Raw genomic sequence first — 14,758 nt, 5'->3', positions numbered from 1 at the left:
CACTTGAAGAGAAAATTCTGTCAAATGGGAAAAATCGCTGTTATCACCTGAGTTTTCACCTTCTTGCACAGCTCTGTTAATTTGCTACCCATTCCTTAAATCTTGCTAGATGCCTATCATATAGATGCATCCTCTGTCAACTCCAAGACACCCTGACTCTTCTTTGCAAGGTGTCACACAGCTCACTATATCACACAGTTTGGTGTTTACTATAATGCTTTACTTTCTAATTTATTCCTCTATCAATTAGAGATTTAAATGATAGTTAGCTAGCTTAGTTATTATTTTCAATCCTCCCCCATCCACAGTTAAACTGTTAAGTTTATTTTGGCAAAGGTAATAACAAATTTTTCATTTCACTCACTGTGATTAGTACTGAGATAATTCAGTACGGCAAAATTTAATAAATGACCGTACTTTTAATGAGGAAGAAAAAATAGGTTTTCTCCAGAAAAATAGATTTTTTTTTTCCTCAGAGAATAATTTAGAACAAATGGGAGCAACTCTTTGAAACCTCAAGTTAAGAAAGGTCCAGAAGTTGAAGGGAAAGTGTCATTATTAGTTGGGAGTGAATTCCATGGGTCTGGCATGTGTCATTTGTGTAAAGAAATGAAATATGAAGGCACCCTCTTTCTGCTTAAATGTCTTCTTTGTCAAAACAAACAATTACTATATATATGTCTATTAAGTTCCCTAAAAAGAAGGAAAATTAACCAAGAATAAAATGTGCTTTATTCTTGGTTAATAAAATATGCTTCATGTTATTCTTATTTTAATCACTACTGTGTTTCTTTGTTAAATAAAACTATGTATCTCACTAATAGTTTTATTCTACTCTTCTCACGTTTAACTTTTTTTAAGAATGATAACTAACTTAGACATTACTTTTGTGCCCCACATGTCTGCTTTCCATGTAATCTCTCCTTAAACTTTATTTATTTTCTTCATGGGTGGGGTAGGGCTGGGCATCACGAAGTGCATGATAAGTGAATTAAATCATTCACATCCCAGAGTGCTGATTTGCACAAGTTGCACTGATTGAAAAATTGCTTGTTTGGTGACAAATAAACTTGGAGGTAATTGCAATTACATAGAGAAAGCACAATATTGCTACATTCACATCACCTGAGTTTAGATCTGAGTTGATTGCGGCTATGTAATTTATTCCATCTGCATTGTGCCAGCCACAGTACAATTGGTATGTGGCCTTTCTATTATCCTTCAAGATTCACTTCTTAGGGTGTCCTTCCTCACAGTTCTGCTCCAATGCTTCTAGTTGGAGAGAGCATAATGAGAAATAACATTTAAAAAAAAAAGATATGAGCCAGGTGTGGTGGCAGGCACCTGTAGTCCTAGCTACAGAGGAGACTGAGGTGGGAGAATCTCTTGAGCCCAGAAGTTCCAGGCTGGAGTGAGCCATGATCATCCCACTGTACTCCATCCTGGGTGAGAGAGCAAGACCCTGTTTCTTAAATAAGTCAATAAATAAATAAATATAGGAATCTAGAGTGTTTGCTGTATGGCTTTACAGAAAGGAATATTAGGAAGCAGCTGATTTCATAAGGAAGGTCATTTTACTGAGAGTCCCTTGACCAGCTTTGTGATAGTGGGCAAAGCACACTATTTGTCTATGTCAATGTTCTCATTTTTTTAAATAGGGAGAAAAATCATTGCTTTTTCAAATGTACAATGCTTGTATGAAGGTCAAAAGAGGACAGTTATGTGAAAACATTAAAATATATTTACATATCATACATTATTTAAATGTGCAGTAGACACAAATGGATCTCTGGTTAAGTGTACATTTTTAAAATAAATGTTCCAACAAATCGAGGAATGACTTTTTTACATCACTCAAATGTCAATAGGTAAATGGTTTATTGAGGGGTAAAATTAATTGACTAAATAATTAACATAAAACACTATACAAGGATAGTCTTAACTTTTCTTTCTTTTCTTTCTTTCTTTTTTTTTTTTTTTTGAGACAGGGTCCCACTCTGGTTGCCCAGGCTGGAGTGAAATGGCACAGTCTTGGCTCACTGCAGCCTTGAACTCCCAGGCTCAAGTGATTCTCCCACCTCAGCCTCCCTAGTAGCTTGAATTACAGGTGCACGCCACCACATCTGGCTAATTTTTTAGATTTTCAGTAGAGACAGGGTTTCACTATGTTTCCCAGGCTAGTCTCGAACTCTTGGACTCAAGCAATCCACCAGCCTCAATCTCCCAGAGTGCTGGGATTACAGGTGTGACCCACTGTGCCTGGCCAGTTCTAAGTTTTCAACTATTTTTGAAGTTAAGAAGTCAAACGTTAAAGTAGTGATAAGATAGAATAAACATTCTTTATTATAACAAGTTTATAATGGTTGTATGACTGACTGATATACCTTGTAAAATAGCTATGCTAACATAAGAGCAAACTCTGAATAAATTGCAAAACGTAACCACAACTCAGAATGAGAATATAATTCTTTAAAGTTAATGTCTACATTAACTAAATAAAATCTCTTTTAAAATAGAATGAAATTCCAGAAAGTATATTAACTTTTAAAACTCTAGAACTTGATAGGCTTTTCCTAAAACTTATATGGTGTTTGCACAAAACTGGTAAAAAAATCTTGAAAAGGACATCCAATTTATTTGAGTAATGTAAGGGTGTGGTAATAGTACTAGGATAGACAAATAGATCAGTAGAATAGAATGAACAATCCAGTAAGAGTACTACACATTCCAGAAGTTTGATAAATTAAAAGGTAACATTTCTAATAAGTGGTCAAAGGATTAATCATTCAACAAGTGCTATTAAAACAATTACCTATAGGCTGGTCACGGTGGATCACGCCTGTAATCCCAGCACTTTGGGAAGCAGAGGTGGGTGGATCACAAGGTCAGGAGATCCAGACCATCCTGGCTAACACGGTGAATCCCCATCTCAACTAAAAATACAAAAAATTAGCTGGGCGTGGTGGTGGGCACCTGTAGTCCCAGCTACTAGGGAGGCTGAGGCAGGAGAATGGCGTGAACCTGGGAGGCAGAGCTTGCAGTGAGCCAAGATTGCGCCACTGCATTCCAGCCTGGGCGACAGAGCGAGACTCCGTCTCAAATAAATAAATAAATAAATAAATAAATAAAAAGGATTAGTACTTTACAGCACTTTCTGGAGCCGTTCCCTGGTATTCCCTCCAAAGGATTATCCGTAGTTGTACTGAAACCCCTTTACTGGTCACACACCCCTCATCCTCCACTGAACCCTCATTTGGCAAGTAGGTAACGCCGTCTAAATTAGAACTGTCCTAAACCTAGAGTTAGGCAAAGAGTTGAAAGCAGCATAGGTCCCTTCTGGCTAATGTTAGGACATTGTGTTTAATTGGGGAGAAAGACTCTTCTCCTCTGTGAGAATAAAAGAATCAAAACTCTTTGGCTCTGAGGCAGAAAGCATTTCCAAATGCCTAGGACACCAGGAAAGCATAGAGTAGGTGCTCAGTAAACTGTTTAAGTGGATTTCAAAGGAAATAATGAAGTAATGGGCAAAGGGATGGATTTACAAAGGGAAGGAGATAGGTCTCTGAGAAAGAAATGGGGTCCAAAGCATCAGAAAATGAAAGGGCCTCTGATAGGAGAAAGGGCCATTCCATGTTATAGTAAGGGGGGTTGAAAAGATAGTGGGCAAGGAGGAAAGCAGGACTGAGGATTTGGTAGTGAGGAGATGAGAAGCTTCCTATGTTATGACTTCTAAGTAAGGCAAGTATTGGGAGTCAGATGGACAAGGAACTTGCTTGTTCTCAATTTAACTCTGCTCGGTTGAAATGGGTAAATCTGTGGTTCCAATTTACATAATCTTTCTATGAATAAAAATAGAATGCAAATACTCAATCTGCTCCAGATTTAGATCCAAACTGGAATGCAAAATTTGACAGAAATCATCTCAGATGGAATAGTCTTTAAATCGTGCTAACAGTCTCAAAACAGAGTATCTCCAGTAACATATGCCTTCTTTTTCTGTAACCTGGGTGACACCTTCAAACTCCATTCAAACCACTGTGTTGCCTTTGATCTTCTTCAAAAAAAAATGCTACTATTAGGGATTTTTAGTTAGAAATACTCTTTGTCACATTAGGTATGCACTTCTACCAAGAAGCTGTTCCATGGTAAGTACTGTCAGTAACTGATTGCCTTGGATGCATTTCTTGGCTAATTTACAGTGATCACTGATGCCCATCCTTGCTCTTGCCCTTTAAATTATTACCAATATCCTAATCTCACCACTCATACCTCTAGTCATGTGTACCTAAGATAAGAATAATTGATATATGCTAATTTGCTTATTCAAAGTTATTAGACTTAATTTGCATATTACAGAGAAAATGCAACTACTAGATATTGCATTCAAGCTTTTACTTCACTTATTTATGCAGCCTCAATTGGAAAAATGAAAAAAAGCACAAAGAAGAGGCTGCACAATAAGTAAAAGAAAAGTACTTAAAACTAAATTTAAAGTAGTTTCAAGTACTACATAAAACATGCTTTTAAAAATGTTAATGCAGAATTGTGGCTGGGTGCAGTGGCTCAAGCCTATAATCCCAGCACTTTGGGAAGCTAAAATAGGCGGATCCCTTGAGCCCAGGATTTTGAGACCAGCCTGGGCAACATGGTGCAACCCTGTCTCTACAAAAAATAGAAAAAATAGCAGAGGGTGGTGGTACACACCTGTAGTCCTGGCTAGTTGGGAGGCTGGGGTGGGAGGATCACCTGAGCCCTGGGATGTCCAGGCTACAGTGAGCCATGATTGTGCCACTGCACTCCAGCCTGGGCAACAGAGTAGACCCTGCCTCAAAAAAAAAAAAAAAAAAAAAAAAAAAAAAAAAAAAAAAAAAAAAAGAGAGAAGTCAATGCAGAATTAAGAAATAAATGTTTTTTAGTAAACCAAAATTCTGCTTGGTGCCGTGGTTCATGCCTGTAATCCCAGCACTTTGGGAGGCTGATGCAGGCAGATCACTTGCACTCAGCAGTTCGAGACAGACTGGGCAACATGGTGAAACTGTGTCTCTACAAAAAATACAAAAATTAGCAGGACGTGGTAGCACATGCCTGCAGTTCCAGCTACTTGGGAGGCTGAGGTGAAAAGATCGCCTGAGCCCTAGGAGGTCGAGGCTGCAGTGAGCTGTGATCATAGCTCTGTGCTCCAGACTGGCCAACAGATGGAGATCCTGTCTCTAAAATAAATAAATAAACAAACAAATTAAAAATAATGGAAATTCCCTTGATGACAACTTTCTTTTTGTCTGTTCACATTTAAGTAATGCTTTTCAGAAACTTGCTACAAAATCTCTGGAATAAGCTTTCAGCTCACTGATACTTTCCTTTATAAAAGGTCACCACTTAGAAAATTCATTCTCCCTTGACTAATGGCTGATTCTGACTTAGAATCAAAGGCTGTCCAGAGCATAATGTTGGGCACTTTATAGCACATCTTGTTTAGACCCACATTTGATGTTAAATGCATTTTATTTGATCTCTTTAAACTGGGAAATTGACATTAAGTATTTGCCGGGTACCACTTGTTGGCTAGGAAGTACTCTAGGAAACTTAACGTAGGGTATAGCTAGATGTTACTTGCTTCTTTAAGAACAGGATACAGCACCTCTACCATTGTTCTTCTTTCAGAGCAGTGCAATGGTAGAGTTGAAATTCAAACTCTGGCATGTCTGGCTTCAAAGGCATGCTCCTGCCACTCACCACACCAGCCAGACAACTTTGATTGTCAGAGGTGTTTGTGAACCAGAGTGACTCCATCTTGAATAGGGGCTGGGTAAAATAAGGCTGAGAACTGCTGAACTGCATTCCCAGTGAGTTAGCCATTCTAAGTCACAGGATGAGATAGTAGATCAGCACAAGATACACGTAATAAAGACCTTGCTGATAAAACAGGTTGCAGTAAAGAAGCTGGACAAAACCCATCAAAACCAAGATGGCAATAAGAGTGACTTCTGGTCGTCCCCACTGCTTTTTATACGCAATTATAATGCAATAGCATGCTAAAAGACACTACCGTCAGTGACATGACAATTTATAGATGCCATGGCAACATCCAGAAGTCACCCTATATGGTCTAAAAAGGGGAAAAATCCTCAGTTCTGGGAATTTCCCACCCCTTTCTTGGAAAACTCATGAATAATCCACCCCTTTTTTAGCATATAGTCAAGAAATAACCATAAAAATGGGCAACCAGTGGCGCATGCCACTGCTCGGCCTATGGAGTAGCCATTCTTTTATTCCTTTACTTTTTAAATAAACTTGCTTTCACTTTACCCTATGGATTCACCTTGAATTCTTTCTTGCCTGAATTCCAAGAACCCTCTTTTGGGGTCTGGATCAGGAGCCCTTTCAGGTAAGATGACGATTGGGATTCAGTGCCTCTCTGTTCAGTTGACTTCTTTTTTAGACAGATGTGACCCATAGAATATTTTTCTCTACTAAGCAAAAATCTTTGGTCGTTTAAATCTTAGCGATTGGTATTAATTCTAACATCTAACATTGTCAAACTGAGGTTTTATTCCTCCTTCCATATGACATGTCTTCATGTGATAGATAGCTTGGGTCACTTAGGTCTGCTGCTATGCAGCCTAAATAGTTCCTATTAGCACCCTCGTCTCTCTCCTTTAAATATGTTTCTACTGGATTGCAGTCCTATTAAGGTATAATAACCAAAAGTAAACACATAACAGCACTCCAGGTATGGCCTGAGTATCTGAGCACCAGATTTGGCTCATTGTTTTGGCCTTTTAAAAATACAGTAGATTGTTATTCTCTTAACTAACATTTATTCTATTAATCTTCACAGGTTTTAAAATATGATGTGCTTGCTGTCTGTAAATTTACCCGAGTCATTGATAATAATAGGAGAAAGAAGTCAACTCTGTGTGGCTCTCTGGTCCAGACTGATACTTAACCTCATCATGTGCACATTTGGGGACCACAAGTAAGTAATTCATAAAATTGTGTTTGAATCAAAGCCTCACCTCAAACCAGCCAAGTGATTTAGAATAGGAATTTAACCTCAGTTTCTTAATCTACAAATTAGGAATGACAGTATATCCTTACAGCTGCCATAACAATGATATTTGTAGATTCTAAGAGAGTCTTCACAGAATAGATACTCAATAAAAAGTGTTTTCTTGCTGTTAAAAAAGTTTCCATACTGTTGTCATAGAGATGGGTGTCAAAAAGCCTGATCCTGTGGTTTCAGCCAGTAGCTGTCTGTAGGATGTAGCTTGCTTGCCCATAGTCAATCTAGTCCATGTATTAATCAATTAAACCCTAGTAATTTGTTTATCTGCTGCTTAAGCAAAACTATCTGTGTCTTTACTAATATTAAGCCCTCTATGAGCACTGAGTGGAAGGGTGTTGATGCTCAGAGAGCATAACATGTTTGAACTCCCAGGCTGGTGCCACAAATCCATCCTTGGCTGCCTTTGACTTGTTATATTCCTTCATTCAAATCACTCAGCCTTTGTCATTCCACTTTTCTGATCTGTAAAATGGTGATATTGACCCATCTCACAGGTATGCTGCGAAGAAATGCTAATTAATAGTTGACAAAACACTTTGAAAATGCAAATTGCTATTTAAATATTAAATGTGTGTATTCAACAGATGACAAGTGTACCTTGGCATTAAGGTGGCCTAGATAATGAAATGCCTTGCACAAAATGGGGGAAACCAAATAAACAGCCTGACACCTGCTCAAAATCCATACTCCTCTCTCATTCTATTTTGAAGCAACAAAATTTTTATGGATTTTGTGATTGCAAGTTAGAAATAAGCAGTAACTTGAACGTCTCTCTTTAAAAGGTGGAGGATATACTTTAAGTGATTGTCAGAAAGACAAGTAACTAAATTGCTCAGGGGAAAAAAATTACTCCAGGTAGTATATGCTATGATAAGAAATCTGACAGTTCTTTCTGTAGAAATGCAGTATTACTAATAAAGCTATAACTGCACTCCTCATACCATAAGATCTATTGATTTGGATTACCAGATACAGCTGCTCTCAAACGCTAAACTGTCAGGTTAAGAAAATGTTTTGAGATTGCAAAATAGATTACAAATGTACAATGATTAAAAAACAAGACTACACAAGCCATCCTACCCTTCCACTGAGGCAGCTCTTACTAGAGCTGAACAGCTGCTTAATAGAATCTCACTAATGTATGCCACTCCAGGAACTCTGCAGTGGCCTTCTTCAGCTTCTGAAAAAGAAGCTGCTAAATATTCCTCAATATGACTCTTTACCGACTTGTCCAGCTTAGGATCCCTCCCTTGCTTTGAGGATATAAAGAACATAATGCCTAAACCATCTGGAAACATTTTATTTGAGTTGTCTTTTTACCTCACGAGGAGCCTGTGGCAAGATTTGCATTTGCAAGGCTATTCAATTTTAAACAGTTAATCATCTTAGAGGATAGGGATATGCAAAGCTGGCAGTGTTTCTTGGGAGACTTGAAACTCAGTAGAGGAAAAGAAACGTTTCTAGTTTGAAGCGTAAGGTTGCATTAAACATGAAATAAACACTCCATTCCTGTGCTGCCAGACTCTAAAAATAGGGCCTCGAACAGATTTAAAGTACCATTCTATGCTTTCTCCAACAAAGCCACTAGCACTATTAGCCTGATTACTGCACAAAAAGAGGGCCAGATGGCTTGCCCTTCAACTGAAATCAAAGGGCCTTCTTTTATGTGCACATTTTTTCCCCAAATGGGGGCTTCCTAAATATGTAAAGGTCCCATGTTTACTATACAAAGAAAATCTGCTGGTCCATTACAAGCTATCTATCCAGAATCCAGCACTCAGTTTTTTTTGGCATACTGAAGAATTAAAACCAAAGTTAACTCTAGGAAATGCCTCCTACAGACCTCATCTTCAGATTACAGTATGTCCCAGGGAGTAGCGGTCTACCACTTAACCAATACCACATTCCTACTGAAGAATCAAACCTGTTGCAGTTGCTGTTCGAGATGTCAATATGGGCATCATCATAGAGTGTGTTAGAAATGAAGACTCTCAGGCCCCACCCCAAACCTAGTGAATCAGAAGCTATAGTTTAACAAAATCCCCAGGTGATCTGGAAGCAAGTTAAAGTTTTAGTGGTACAGGGTTTGCCAGTCTCTATCTAACACTCTACCTTCCTAGGAAGATCTTTAACTCCCTTAGTAGTTCTATTGTAATTATCTCACACTCCTAACAATAACATTAATTTCTCCTCTTACAATATAATACTGAATAGAAAAGAATTTCATCTGAGAGTCACACAGCAACAACATATAAACACCTCCATGTCAAAGTTAATTAACATATTACTATTAATGAACATCCACTATGTGCTACATAACCATCAGAATCGAAGAAGACACACTCTCAACCTAATGATTTAATAATGTCTAGACACATATGAATAATCGCAAATGAATAATCACAATGCCGGATGGATAGACACAGAAAAACACGGCATTTAACAAGGCACTGAGTCTTTCTGAATGCAAGAAAATAAGATCATGGGATGGTTCACTGAGATAGTTTAAGATAATATTGGGTTAGCTATGATAATGTTTTGTCCTCCATTCCAAGGCATGTGAAATATAAATTAGCAAGTAGGACATACACATTCTACATCCCCCATGACACGGGTTTACTTGTATAACAAACCTGCACATGTACCGTTAAACTTGAGGTTAAAAAATTACTTGTCAATTTAAAAGTAAAAGTTGTAAAATGCAAAAAATGAAATAAAAGTGTGTATTATCTTCCCCCTACTCGCTCGCATTCCCACTTTTCCATGTGACATGCAAGCTCCCACTTTGCCTACTGCCAGACTGTAAGCTCCCTGAGGCCTCATCAGAAACTGAGCAGATGCTGAGCACCATGCTTCCTCTATACCCTACAGAATCAGGAGCCAATTAAGTTTCTTTTCTTTGTAAATTACCCAGTCGTAGGTATTTCTTTATAGCAATGCAAGAATGGCCTAATACACATATGCTGTTAAAATGCTTGATGTTATAGAAGTTGAAGACATCTTTAACTGGAAGTTCATAAAAGGAATGTCATTTTTTGGTAATGTTAAGCCAGGCATTTAATCTTTCTATGACTCAATTTCTAAATTTTTACAAAAGGAAGCAAATGCATTAATTAACATAAAGCAACCATGCAAATTAGCAGTGATATTGCCTACCTGGAATAAATAAAGCTCAGCTGATACAATCACAATTCACTTATGCTTTAAAGACTTTGGCTCACAATTCTACATCTGTATCCATGAAGAATGATACCATGGCTGGCAGTCTTCACATCTAGATCATAGCCCAAGATCTGATATGGAATGATGCTATTTATACAAACGCTTTAACCTTTTAACTTCTTTGGATCTCAGATATATCATGTGGAAACAAGGCAAGCAGTACTGCCATGAGATAAAAACATATGAAGGCCTGGCGCAGTGGCTCATGCCTGTAATCTCAACATTTTGGGAGGCCGAGGCGGGCGGATCACTTAAGGCCAGGAGTTCATGACTAGCCAGGCCAACGTGGTGAAACCCCGTCTCTACTAAAAATACAAAAATTAGCTGGGCATGGTGGCAGGCACCTGTAATCCCAGCTACTGAGGAGGCTGAGGCAGGTGAATCACTTGCACCCAGGAGGCGGAGGTTGCAGTGAGCCAAGATCGCGCCATTGCACTCCAGCCTGGGTGACAAGAACGAAACTCTGTCTCAAAAAACAAAACAAAACAAAACAAAAAACAAATGAAAATGCCTTTCTTTTTAAATTAACACACTATAATTGTAGATATTCATGGGGTACAATTTGAAGTTTCAATATGTATGTATAATGATGAAATCAGTGTATTTAGTATCCATTACCTTAATGATAAATGCATTTATCATTTCTTTGTGAAGAAAATATTTTAAAAAGCCTATCTTCTGATATTTCATAATGTAAATATCTTACTGTTAACCATCTATTGATGGTTAACTCTACTGTATAATAGAATACAAGAACATATTTTTCCTATCTAACTGTAATTTCTGCCTATTAACGAGCCTCTCCCCGTTCTTCTCCCTTCCCTCTCCAGTCTCTGGTAATCACTGATCTACTCTCTGGTATGTCTGATAACATCTTTTTTTTTTAGTTTCCACATATGAGTGAGATCATGCAGTATTTGTCTTTCTGTATCTTGCTTATTTCACTTAACACAATATCCTCCTGATTCAACCATCACTTGGCAAAATGAAGGATTTCATTCTTTTTTATGGCTAGATAATATCATATTGTGTATATACACACCACATTTTCTTTAACCATTAATCCATTGTTGGACACAGGTTGATTCTATATCTTGACTATTATAAATAGTGCTACAATAAACATGGGAGTGTAGACATATATTCAACATACTGATTATATTTCCTTTGGATATATATTAAGTAGTAGGATTGCTGGGTCATATGATGGTTCTAGTTTTAATTTTTTGAGGAATCTCCATACTGTCATCCATAATAGACATACTAATTTACACCACCACCAACAGTGTGTAAATGTTGCCTTTTCTCCATATCTTTGCCAACACTTTTCTTTTGTCTTTTTAATGATAGCCATTCTAACTGGAATGAGATAGTATCTCATTGTGGTATTGATTTGCATTTTCTTGATGATTAGTGATGTTGAACATTTTTTTTCATGTATTCACTGGCCATTGGTATGTCTTCTTTTAAAAATGTCTATTAATATTTGTCCATTTTTTAATGGGGTAATTTAGTTTTTTTGCTGTTGAGTTGTTTAAATTCCTTATATATTCTGGATATTAACCCACTGTCAGATGTATAGTTTGCAAATATTTTTCTCCCATTGTCTACATTGTCTCCTTACTCTGTTGTTTCCTTCGCTGTGCAAAAGCTTTTTAGTTTGATGTAATCTCATTTGTCTGTTTTTGTTTTTGCTGCCTGCACATTTGAGGTCTTGGTTTAAAAATTCTTGCCCAGGCCAATGCCATAAAGCATTTTCCCTTCTTGTAGTTTCATCATTTCAGGTTTTACATTTAAGTCTTTAATATTCTCCTTAAAGTCTAGAATTTGTGTTGATTTTTTATATGGTGAGAGGTAGTGGTGTAGCCTCATTTTTCTGCATGTGGATATCCAATTTTCCCAGCAACATTCATTGAAGATACTATCTCTTCCCCAATGTGTGTTCTTGGCACCTTTGTCAAAAATCAGTTAGACATAGCTGGGTGAACTATGTTTGGGCTCTTTATTATGTTCCATTGGTTTATTTATCTGTTTTTATGCCAGCACCAGTTGTTTTGATGTTAATGGTTTGGATATGTGTCTCCACCCAAATCTCATGTTCAATTGTAATCCCCAGTGTTGGAGGTGGAGGCTGGTGGGAGGTGACTGGGTTGTGTGGGTGGTTTCTCATTAATGGTTTAGCAAGAGCCCCTTGGTGCTGTTCTCATGATAGTGAGTGGGTTCTCATAAGATCTGGTTGTTTAAATGTATGTAGCACTGCCCCTCCCTCTCTCTTCCTCCTGCACCAGCCATGTGAAGTGCCGGTTCCCCTTTTTCCTTCCACCATGATTGTAAGTTTCCTGAGGCCTCCCCAGAAGCCAAGCAAATGCCAGCATCATGCTTCTTTGTAATTGGTTTACAGCCTGCAGAACTGTGAGCCAACTAAACCTTTTTTCTTTATAAATTACCCCGTCTCAGATATTTCTTTACAGCAGTGAGAGAAGGGCCTAATGCATTTGGTTACTATAGCTTTGTACTATATTTTGAAGTCAGGCAGTGGGATGACTCCAGCTTTGTTCTTTTTTCTCACGATTGCTTTGGCTATTTATTTGGTGTCTTTAGTTCCATTAAAAATTTAAGATTTTTTTCCATTTCTCTGAAGAGTTTCATTGGTATTTTGATAAGAATTATATTGAATGTGTACTTTCCTTTAGGTAGTATGGATATTTTAACAATATTATTCCTTCCAACCTATGAACATGGTGTTTCTTTCCACTTAATTGTGGCTTCAATTTCTTCCATTAATGGTTTATAGTTTTTAGTGTAGATATCTTTTATTTCGTTGGTTAAGTTTATTCCTAGATACCTTACTTTTATGCAGCTATTGTAAATACATTTTTTTACTTGATAGTGTAATATTAGTGTTTAGATATGCTACTGATTTTTGTGTGTTGATTTTGTATCCAGCAAATAATCATATATTTGTTGTTTAGTCCCTTTTGCAGGGGGATAAGTACCAGGAAACTGGAGTCAGCCATCTTGCTCCAATTGGAGTTTTAGGAAGATTTTTCTGCATTCTAAAGTACTATTATTTACATCAAAAGTCATTACATGTTTTGTCATTGGTAAACATGGAAATACTTGTGAATTTTTTTTTGCTTGTAAAGATATATTTTTAGAAGAAACATTTCTTAAACCCTTTAAGCATAGAAATCTAAGGCCACTCACAAATCATTACAATCAATCTCTAGACACCCTAGATTGAATGACTTAATAAAAAGAAGACAGCAATGTAAAGCTGAAGTTTGCCACTCTGAAGTTTAATATTTACTTTTTCCTGAATATAAGGTAATACTTACTTTCATATGCAGTTAGTAAAATTATACAATTGATTCAACTACTTTGGAAAATAGTTTGGAAGTATCCAATATAGCTGAATATATATATATACACCCTATGTGTATGATTTCTACTCCTTGGTATGTCAAATAAATGTACGTATGTTCAACAAAAGACATGTCCAACAATTTTCATAGTAGTGATAGTATGCAATAGCCCCAATAGTAGCAATAACCTGAATTAGAAGTGGCCCAAATATCAACCAGAAGAATGAATATAACATGAGAATGAGCAAACCATCGCTCCATGCAACAACACAGATGACTCTGGCAAACATAATTTTGAGTGAAAGAAGCCAGATACAAAATAGCACTTACTATATTTAAATTCATATATTTCAGTTCAAATAGCATAGATTAATTTGGCCTGTCTTAGAACTCTGGTCCCTTAGTGGGCTTTTAAAAATCCCTTTGTCTCATGGTCTGTTTCCTAGTAAATTCAATATTATGTCTTGTAATCACAACCTACTATGGAGGGTTATTGCCTCTCTATTTCAAATGATGAACTAAAACTACTTCTACTAGACAAGTTGTGACAATGATTAAAGGAAAGAAATAGTCTGGAGAGATAACTAGCTAGCTCTTTATGGGTAAGGCAATCACTAGGCTTTTATCCATACACAAAAAATTGTCTGTTGTAATTAAGGATTTTTTTGACTAGATACACTGAAATGCTAGCAACGCACTTTGGTGAGAAAATAGCATTAACAATAGATCAATGTGTTAAGTAAGGCCATAACATACTTCCATACTCTTATAGAAGACAGAATGAAGAACGAGTACCAGATACATTATTAATGTCTCTTTAGAAGTGGCTCCCTTTCCTGGGGCTCGCTCCTCCTTTCCACCATCTCCTGTGTTCTTATTGAGGGAAATCTTCAAGTTCACCCATATGGGATTTTGACTCTGCCCTATTTTCTGAGGCTTGGCCCTTCCAGTCCCACTGAGCACTCACTAAAGCAGCTATTAAGGTGAAGACCATGGATTCCCTGTTTTTGGAAAGTGGAAATTTGGGACTTGATGAAATAGTCTAGGAGCTCCCTACACATTTAGTAACAGAAACTGGATAATTTTTGCTTAGAAACAATTGCAA

At 37.2% G+C, this 14,758-nt stretch overlaps 1 protein-coding gene across 1 annotated transcript in view; it reads right to left on the bottom strand.

Annotated features, from left to right (window-relative positions):
• Window positions 1-14,758, bottom strand: part of CHSY3 (chondroitin sulfate synthase 3) — a 276,977-nt gene that overhangs the window by 25,313 nt on the left and 236,906 nt on the right. The gene's annotated exons all lie outside the window — the stretch shown is intronic.

Source organism: Nomascus leucogenys, chromosome 2, assembly GCF_006542625.1.
Source record: "Nomascus leucogenys isolate Asia chromosome 2, Asia_NLE_v1, whole genome shotgun sequence".
Lineage (NCBI taxonomy): Eukaryota > Metazoa > Chordata > Mammalia > Primates > Hylobatidae > Nomascus > Nomascus leucogenys.
Note: the sequence above shows the minus strand (reverse complement) of the source record. Positions and strands in the feature narration are given on the sequence as shown.